This window comes from Protopterus annectens, chromosome 5.part0, assembly GCF_019279795.1.
Source record: "Protopterus annectens isolate FY-2018-M chromosome 5.part0, PAN1.0, whole genome shotgun sequence".
In the NCBI taxonomy this organism is placed as follows: Eukaryota; Metazoa; Chordata; order Ceratodontiformes; family Protopteridae; genus Protopterus; species Protopterus annectens.
In genome coordinates, this window is record NC_056735.1 from 1,908,222,157 (window position 1) to 1,908,233,190 (window position 11,034).

An 11,034-nucleotide genomic window follows, 5' to 3' on the forward strand; every position below is an offset into this window, starting at 1 on the left:
CATGTCACCACATGCCAATGAGCACTTACATGTCCTCAACACATGTGAGGTGTTGACCAGCAATATGAGTCTCTTCCACCAAATGGCAGACTACCCTGGGGTAGTGGGTACTATAGCCTGCATGCAAATATGCATCAAAGCACCACCCAGTGAGCAGGGAAGGGTCTACATTAACCACAGGGGCATACCCTCCATCAACTGCTAGGTCGTATGCGATGGCCAGGGCATTATACTGAATGTGTGTGCTGGCTGCCCTGGAAGCTATGACGATTCCGATATATGGCATGTGACGCAGCTGGACCACACCTTTGCCAATATGGACATCCCCTACAGTCACCTAGTGGGGGATGCTGGGTAACCACTGGAGCCGTGGCTGATGACACCCATCAGCAATGCACACACACCTGAAAAACTATGCCATAATGGGGCACACGCATAGGCAAGACATATAATTGAGCATGTGCTTGGGATGCTCAGATCACGGTTCCAGTGCCTGGACACATCTGGTGGAGCCTTACAGTATTCACCAGCTACATGCACCTAAATTGTTATGGTATGTACTATGCTACACAATATGATCCTGTGGAAACAGTTGCAGCAGGAACAGCATGGGGCAGGGCCACACAGCCCCCCTACCAATGCCAAGGCCTGTACAGGCACAGTGTGACTCAGAGGAGGAACTACCTGAGCTGGACCCAGTAGGCGAAAGGAGGCATGCACAGTATGACCTGCTCTTGGCAAAAAGGCAATGCATGGCATATGCACCGACACAGTAGGTACCCAGGGAATTTCACCCTCTCTGACTCGCACAGACAGTAAAAGACATGCCAAACATGACACTACCTGTGCTCAGCCATGTATAGGAAGTGCACTGTGTGCATCCGACATAGAAAGCCCTCCAGTACCATCCTCAGGTCTGGCACACCCTCAAGGTGTGTCAATCAACCTACCAGTTGGCAGTTGTATTAGAATGTGTTTTTACCTGTAGCTATGGTATGAATGTGAGCATGCAAGGGAATTTGGTGGCAGAATGTTAGGGCAGCGGACAGTACATGTCCATAGTGGCACCATGACATCTGTAGCACATACCGGGGTCACATTAGTAGCCAGTAGTACACAGGGTGTCCTAACCCACTGCAGGTTATGGGCTGAACATCATGTGTGTCCATACAGCCCACACAAGTCTCAAACAGCTGGACAGGTGTAGACCAATACAGACAAATGCTATACAATGGCCTCTGGATATGCCCAATGGATGACCCCACCCCCCCTCACAGACACACACACACACACACACACACACACACACAGACTACAGAAGGCCAGGCAGTTGGATGTAGGTTGTGAAGGCTAGGACATCTGAAACAGCTATGCTTGTAATTAAAGCTAGGATCAGAATTACACTGGTATGCCTCTAGCCAGCACATTAGGTAGGTCCACACACTGAAATGGAGTACCTGACATACCAGTACAGTAGTAGCAAAAGTGTACAACTGTCAGCTGTGCTCCCCTTCCAACGTACACATGTAAAAGTCATGTGCACCGCCCTCGGTGCTTTGTAGGAATGTGGATACAGTTGGATGTCCCCCCATGCTGTGTAGAAATGTAGCGAGAGTTAATGCCACATGACCGATGAATACCCTGCAGACACAGCATGCCACCTGTCAGTGTACAACGCAGGGGTCAGCACCACAGTACTGACTATCTGGACATTTAACACATGTGATCCAGTTGACCATACTGGCCATGCTCAAACACATGAAGGTATGATGGTAATGTCAGTCGACAACATGCGTAATGGTTATATTGGGCATGCTCACACAAACACAAGATGGCCAGGTCTGCAAACACCAGTGGTATGGATATATCTGCCAGTCCATTGCTATACTGTTGGATGACTGTGTTGTATGGTATGTGTGTGGTACTGTCTATTGTCTGTATATATATGCCATGGTGTATTGGTAATTCTGATCAGCTGTGAATGCAGGGTGTTGCTACCAACACTTGCAAAGGATGGTTCTTTGCGGCCAGAACAAGGCCTTTGGATACGGAGTGAGTAAGGCACATTGCAGCAGTTGGAAGTGGTTGTGCGTGGGTTTGCGCAGTGTTAAGCACTGCTGACCTCTGGTTACAGCTCCTTATACTTGTTTAGACTCCACATTTCTTTAAGAGTGCAATACTTGCATACTGGTAGACAAACACACTTACACCCGCTCGCTCCCTCATTTGCATGTTCATCGACATTGGTGCTTGCATTTGTCACTCACGCTGGGTGGGCGCGATCCCTTGTGATGCCTATTACATCAGACTACATGATTACAATATCGGGTATGGCTGACCATTATGCGACGGCAGGCGTTCGACTGTACAGAATTGGTGGCCTGTCCAGTGACATAATCATATTATATGCATGTTCCTCATACAATCTGCTCCCATCTGGCTGATACATGGGAACTGATACTCTGCCAGGTCATGCTACCGCATACCTATTGTAAGTTCCACCTTTTAAATTGTTGGAAGTGAGACTTTAGGATTAACACCTTTCCCACTTTGCATGGGACAGTCCCTCATTAGGCATATATGTCATGCGAGAATAATCTAGGCATAGCAAATGTCCTGATTACAGGACAAAATTATATTCTACATTTCTCTAATAGTTGCACGTAACGGTTATTGTATAAATGACACTTCAATATGTTATGTGAAGTGGCATAGGCAACTTGACTGCTGCTAGACTAAGTTTTGATTTGTGCTAATATGTATATTTCTGTACTATGCATGGCTGTAGGTATGTTCTGACCTGGTACGTCTGACATTTCTACAGAGCAGGTCCCACTTTGGCCATTTGGAAAGGTGGCAGCCCTATAGGACCTATATGTAGAGATGTCAGATCTGGCAAGGCAATACATACCCACAGCCAGTAGAAAACTGACTACTTCACCGGTTTGCATAAGTTAAGGTTATTCTTGTAGCATTATAGTTGCTAATACTGTTTCCTATAACATCTAGGTGTTTCAGATACAACAAAATTGTTTTATGCAACCACTACAGACAATATATGGACTCTTTTCCTGAAATCACAGTCCATGTACCATAACATTCATTTTGCAGGACACAACTGCCCGGATTGGAGTGTCCCTCACAAAGGCGAACAGGTGGTAACCCCAAACTATTATGCTATAATTTACCTAAGGTGGTCAGTGGAATATGCGCTTTCCGTCACTAGCAGACCTCACATACGAATGGGGGAGAATGAACACTGTATCAGGGACACTGCATAACACCCTCAGGGACACATTTAGATGATTGGTTCTACTAACCTGACACATTTCACACTGAGCTAATCGAAGGAAGGACACTGAGCAAACTTGGAGCTATAATATATAACATTAAGTATCCTGTTTTTTTGCTTAATTTGTTCTTTATTTCTTTGTCATTTATAACACTTTGTGTACTGTGTATTTTTCTAGCTAGTTTCACTGTGTGTGAGGTATTAACTGGAAATTGTCCACTTTTATTAAGCATCTGTTGGGTTGTTTGTTTCTGATAACTTGTTGCAGTTAAACTCTTTTTCTAGAGGCTCCTTTAGCTGTTTGAAACTTTCATTTAAAGGCTCACTGCTGCTTTTCAGCTGTGAGAAACATTTCTGCAGTTTGTTTCTAAGTAGTGGGGATATTTGTAGCATTTCCATATTCAGGCTTGTATTTGGGCCTAGTGTTTGTGGAGGCTGTGTGTCTGAGCACATATTCAGGGACATCTTGGTTTAGCCAAAGCCATCAGGCATTTCAGTGAAAGAGAATTGTTTGAGGTCATTGGCTGACTGAGGTCACCTGGACTACAACTTAGACTAAGCACCTCATTGGTTCTTTTGAGATTTCTTTCTTAAAAGCTGTCTCAGGTTTCAACTTTCTGTTACCTAAGAAGTTAAGTTGTGAGTGTTTCTGTCGCAAATTCAGAACTATAATATATAACATTAAGTATCCTGTTTTTTACTTATTTTGTTCTTTATTTCTTTGTTATTTATAGCACTTTGTGTACTGTGTATTTTTCTAGCTAGTTTCACTGTGTGTGAGGTATTAACTGGAAATAGTCCACTTTTATTAAGCATCTGTTGGGTTGTTTGTTTCTGATAACTTGTTGCAGTTAAACTGTTTTTTCTAGAGGCTCCTTTAGCTGTTTGAAACTTTCATTTAAAGGCTCACTGCTGCTTTTCAGCTGTGAGAAACATTTCTGCAGTTTGTTTCTAAGTAGTGGGGATATTTGTAGCATGTCCATATTCAGGCTTGTATTTGGGCCTGGTGTTTGTGGAGGCTGTGTGTCTGAGCACATACTCAGGGACATCTTGGTTTAGCCAAAGCCATCAGGCATTTCAGTGAGAGAGAATTCTTTGAGGTCATTGGCTGACTGAGGTCACCTGGACTACAGCTTAGACTAAGCACCTCATTGGTTCTTTTGAAATTTCTTTCTTAAAAGCTGTCTCAGGTTTCAACTTTTTGTTACCTAAGAAGTTAAGTTGTGAGTGTTTCTGCCATTTCAAACTGAGCTAATCGAAGGAAGGACACTGAGCAAACTCAGAACTATAATATATAACATTAAATATCCTGTTTTTTTTGCTTATTGTGTTCTTTATTTCTTTGTTATTTATAGCACTTTGTGTACTGTGTATTTTTCTAGCTAGTTTCACTGTGTGTCAGGTATTAACTGGAAATTGTCCACTTTTATTAAGCATCTGTTGGGTTGTTTGTTTCTGATAACTTGTTGCATTTAAACTCGTTTTTCTACAGGCTCCTTTAGATGTTTGAAACTTTAATTTAAAGGTTCACTGCTGCTTTTCAGCTGTGAGAAACATTTCTGCAGTTTGTTTCCCACCCACCGTCCTTGTTGGTATAGTGTTTTTATAGTTGGTGGCTTTGTAGTTGCCCGCCCCTAGTGTAAATTTGATCTGGGACCCTCCTCCCAGTCTAGTGTCATTACCTTATTCTACCCAGTACAGGGAGAACATTTGAGGAGGCCAATCAGCTTAGTTTCTGCTACTCCTTTCTCTCTTTCCTGTGGGTAGTCTAGCCTGGATATATATTTGCTGTGTCCAGGACTATTTGTAGGCTTCTAGGCCCCCAAGCCTTTCTGTGTTGGAGGGAAGCCTTCTAGCTTAATTTTGTTTCTTAGAACTAGCCAGTTTTTGTGCTTCAGCACTTGTTCAGAACTTATTGTAAGCACTAAATAAGCTACAAATTACTACAGCACTCAACTTTCCTCACTGTCTAGAGGAAAACAGTTTCTAGTACTTAACAAATAAGCACCTATCCAGGCATGTCTAAGGGTCAGCCTCCGGTATTTTCTCCTGTCTACCTGATGAATCTGGGCATCGTGGGGCAATGCAGTAATTGCCTCATGTACACAGACAACCTTCTCCTCCTACCACCCAACACTACAACCTGTGAGAGATGCACTTATATAGCCAAACTGGAAGCAAAGCTCTCTTCACCCAAGACTGGACTAGACAGTCAAGAGGAGAAAGTAAACACTTGCACCACACCACACTCAGCACATAGTCCCTGAAAACCTACACCACCAAAACACACACATAGAAACACAAAACACACACCTGCATTCACGGATGGTCTCAGTAAAAACCTGCCCATGCAACAGGGACCTCCAAAGCAGAAACACAAGCAACCTCCACCCCCCCAACACAACCAAAATGACACATAGCCCACAAACTCAGTGTGCCACTCAAACACAGCCCATAAGGCATAACAACATACCCAACACTCTAGTCATAGGTGACTCTATAGTCAGGCACACTGATTTTCAGCTCACCAGGCTAAACAAGGAGAAAGTTACTGTCAGCTGCCTATCGGGTGCCAGGATCCGCCACATAATGCATGCACTCAGGTCACTCCACAACAAGTACAAATATGACTCTGTCATTGTCCATGTTGGTGTGAATGACCCGAGATGTACCTCCTTGGACTACATGAAAAGGGACATGGAGGAGCTGTCCGATCTTGTAGCCCAGGCAGGTATGACCCTAGCCCTGAGTAGCATCCTGCCATCACCCAGAATGATACCACAGTACAAGGACAAAATGATTGACTTCAACAATTGGCTAAGCTTCTGGTGTCATTCTAAGGGGATCCAGTATCTGTCTGCCTGGGATGACATGATCGACAAGCCATGATGCTTTACCAGAGATGGCCTGCACCTGTCACCCCCTGGGATTCCGGATACTGGCTAAGGCTTTAGCCACCCCTATAGTGCCTTTTTTAGGCAAGGTTCAAATAACAAATTCACCACCCTAACAGGTACAGGCAAGAAGAATCTGAGGGTATTGCTACTCAATGCTAGAAGTCTAAACCTCAAAATGCACTCTTTCGGGCACTCCTTAAAATGGAGAACATCGACATCTGTGCAGTGACAGAGACCTGGTTCAAGGCTCCAGAGAGTACCCCTGCATTACCAGGCTATAATTCATACCACACCTTTTGACCACCTAACCTGGACCGAAACACTAAAGGTGGAGGTGTGTCCATATTCATTAAGGATATCCACACCTCCAGGCTAGTTGCTCAGCATAATGCATCTGAGATTATCCAAGTGCAACTAACTCTGGGCAAGACCGCAATCCAAATTGTAGCTTGCTATAGATCCCCAACCATGCCCCAGGATTCCCACTCCTCATTTCTTAATACACTGGAAAATATTAGGGTATAACCTAACACCCTAACATTTTCTGGAATTCATAAATTCCAATGCCATGGATCAACTTATCCACACCCCCACCAGGGGCAGCAATATCCTAGACCTGGTTATTACCAACATGGACAACCAGTGCTCCACACCAGAGGACAATTCCTCATTGGTCAGATCCGACCATAAGCTAATCATCCTAGACATCCACATCCCTCGCCCACCCCCCATTTAGGGAAACCACAGTAAAAAATGTCTCCAAAGCCAACTTCACGCTTCTTAAGACAGAAGTGGCAAACTTCACGACACCCATGTTGACGGACAATAGAGGTATGACTGCTGAATCCTACACAAATGCACTTTATAAGCACTTACATGAGTGCATGGATCGTGCAATCCCTAACAGAACCAAGATGCTATCCTCCAAAAAAAGGAAGCCAATCTGGTGGTCCCTGTCATAAACAAACTCTACAACAGAAGAAAGAAACTGTTGCAAAAAAGAGTAAAATCCCATGATTGGAGAAACTCCCTGATCAGCTTCAGTAAGAAGCTGAGATCCCTCATAAAATCCTCCAAAGCTAGTTACGAAAACAAAATCACCACTGACTCTAAAGACAACCAGAAAGCATTCTGTAGCTATGTCAAGAATCTCAATGGCAACACTCAAATCTGCTCTGAGTTACAGCACAATGGCACTAAATATACAGAACCACTGGATATTGCCAACATCCTGGCAGATAGTAAAAAGTAAGAGATGCACCAAGATAACACACAGCAAAATGTTTCACCAATATAACACACAGCAAAATGTTTTGCAGATAGGTCAGTGCTAACTTTACCCCTCTGTCATTCCCTAAAGGGCCCATCTCTATACCAGAAGAATGCAAAGTTCCTGTAATCACGGCTGCACAGGTAAAAAACACACTAGTCAAAGCCAAGAACACAGCATCCATGGGACCTGACAACATCCCAGGCTGAGTTCTACATGAACTACAGAATGAACTGGCACCCCACCTAAGTACCTTGTTCAATCATAGCCTCACCTCAGGCTATGTGCCCACTGAATGGCGCACAGTGACAGTTATCCCACTCCACAAAGGGGGAGCCACCACAGACCCTGGAAACTACCACCCCATTAGCCTAACGAGCCTGGTCTGCAAGGCTATGGAGCATATCATCATGGAACTTATAAACAATGACATTGGTAATCTCCAAACTCAGGACCCCACCCAGTTCAGGTTTGTAAAAGGCAGATCATGTCTCCTAAACCTGATAGACTTCTTTGAAGCAGTCACCAAAGCCATAGATGAGGGTAAGGTGGTTCACACAGCCTATCTAGATCTCGCCAATGCTTTTGACACCATCCCCCACTCTGGAATTATAGATAAACTCACTAAACTAGGTATAAATCCCTGTCACAAAATGAGTTGCCAATTGGCTCACTGACAGAACCCACACTGTGAAAGTAGCAGTCTCCAAATCCAGCTTCAGACCAGTGACAAGTGGAGCACCACAGGGTTCAGTCCTGGGTCCTCTCCTGTTTGGTATCTACTTCTCTGAAGTACAGGCCAACACAGAAGGCCTTTGGCTAATGAAGTTCGCAGATGACTGCAAACTAGGAGCCATAATCAAAACTCCAAAAGATGTGGACATCCTACAAAAGGTCCTTGCTGAGACAGATGCCTGGTGTCAAAGCCATGGCCTCAAGCTCAATGCCAAAAAGTGCATTGTCATTCCTGTTGGTAAAAACTCAGTACCCATGAACTACCAGATAGGTGGTAGTCTACTTAACACCAAAAGTGTGATAAGAGACCTTGGGACACAGGTGGACAGTAGTCTCTCCTTTGATAATCACATCGCCACAGTAGTCAGGAAATCCTTCTATGTGGTACACCTCATCTCAAAAGGTTTCTCATCCAGGAAAAAAGAGGTCATTGTTCCCCCTCTACTCGTCACTCATTAGACCCATTATAGAGTACAATGCCCCTTTTGGTATGTACCTCACAAGACATCTACAACAACTGGAAAGGCCACAGAAATACCTTACAAAGAGGATTACCGGCCTCAAAGAGATGCCCTATGCAGACCGTCTCAAAAAACTGCAGCTTTATTCCATTGCATATCGCCTACTCAGAGGCGATCTCTGCCTAACACACAAAGCTATTTCAAACCCAGAGCTTTTAGACATGCTCCACTTAAAGAAATCCCAGTCTCTACGAGCTACATGCTCTAGGGACCTAAACCTCGTTACCACAATAAACAGAACATGCTGGAGGGATAGATTCCTGTCCCAGAGACTTCCCATACTCTGGAACAAACTACCTGTCTATATCAAACAAATCTCCTCAATAGCATTCTTCAAGAAAAATCTTGATGATTGGATGGGAGATAGGAAATTCACCCCGGGGATCACTCCTGTGGATCTGCTCGACAGTGGCACAGGAAAATAATTTTCTTGGGTGGCGAAAGCCAGGGTACCTTTGGCTAGGCTTATATAGGCCCTAGGGCCAATAGCCTAGTACCTACATATGAACCTATGAACCTATGAAAATTGACAGTCATAGGGCATATGTATTCATTCACATTTGTTGAGGTACATGCTGTTTATGACTCATACATGTTGTCATTAGTTATTAAGTGTATTCCGCCACCTGTCCACCTAATATCACTAGTTCTGGAAGGGTTTAGTTAGGACTGTGTTACATTCTGATTCATAATCACGGACGTCCATGATAATCAGATACAGGGCACTGATATATTCCCTATGTGTTCCCCCAATGGTTTATGGACTAACCAGTAGATATGCTCTTCAGGTATGGGAGGTATGAGCATCTGCAGTGCCCACATAAGAATATTAATTACTTCCACTGGGCTGGCCTAATACATCTCTGCCAACCAACACCTGCACACATAGGCCCATTATTGCATACCCATGATTCACCTACCTGACGACCCTCTACAGCACTTATGACACATACTTACTGTGAGCGCAGCTGGGGTATGAACACACCCCTACACACTGCCCACTCTCCCCTTCTCGGGACACATCGTATGTTTTGTCAAACCATTTGTTATCAGACTTGCACAACCTACTGTTCCATGTACGGCTACATCCTGGTCATGTCAATCATTACACGTTGCCTAACAGATTAATTTTTGGCATCCCACAAGGGACCCCGTGATCCATGTTTAAAGTGTAGACCTTGCAGATCTCTCCCACTGGTACTTTCCTGCCAGTGGTCTGGAAAGCAGTGGTGTATTTACCTTTCTTGCATGTCTGTATGTCTCACCGGCCTAGCTGGGATGGTGTGGGAGGTAGATGTTACTTGATTGGACCGCCCACTAACATACGCCCTATCTAAACATATGTTACCCGTAATTGCTGTACCGTATCCTAGGTATGTACATGTTATATCTACAGTAACACACACACACACATATATATATATAAATATATATATATATATATATATATATATATAAATGTATATGTGTGAATGTATATATATATATATATATATATATATATATATATATATATATATATATATATATATATATATATGTGTTGTCATTAGTCATTAAGTGTATTCCGCCACCTGTCCACCTAATATCCCTAGTTCTGGAAGGTTTAGTAAGGACTGTGTTACATTCTGATTCATAATCACAGACGTCCATGATAATTGGGTACAGGGCACTGATATATTCCCTATGTGTTCCCCCAGTGCTTTCTGGACTATCCAGTAGATATGCTCTTCAGTTGTGGGAGGTATGAGCGTCTGCAGTGCCCACATAGGAATATTAATTACTTCCACTGGGCGGGCCTAATACATCTCTGCCAACCAACACCTGCACACTTAGGCCCATTATTTCATACCCATGATTCACCTACCTGACACCCCTCTACAGCACTCATGACACATACTTACTGTGAGCACAGCTGGGGTATGAACACACCCCTATACTCCGCCCACTCTCCCTGTCTCGGGACACATGTCGTACATTTTGTCAACCCATGTGTTATTATACTTGCGCAACCTACTGTTCCGTGTACAGCTACATCCTGCTCGCATCGATTACCATGGGTTTGCCTGTATGGCGAATGTTTGGTGTCCCACAAGGGACCTCATTATCCATGTTTAAGTGTAGACATTGCAGATCTCTTCCACTGGTACTTTCCTGCCAGTGGTCTGGAAAGCAGTGGTGTATTTACCTTTATTGCGTGTCTGTATGTCTGACCAGCCTAGCTGGGTGGTGTGGGAGGTAAACGTTTGTTTATTGGACCTCCCAGTAACATATATCCAGTCTGAACATATGTTACCCATAATTGCTGTAATGTAACCT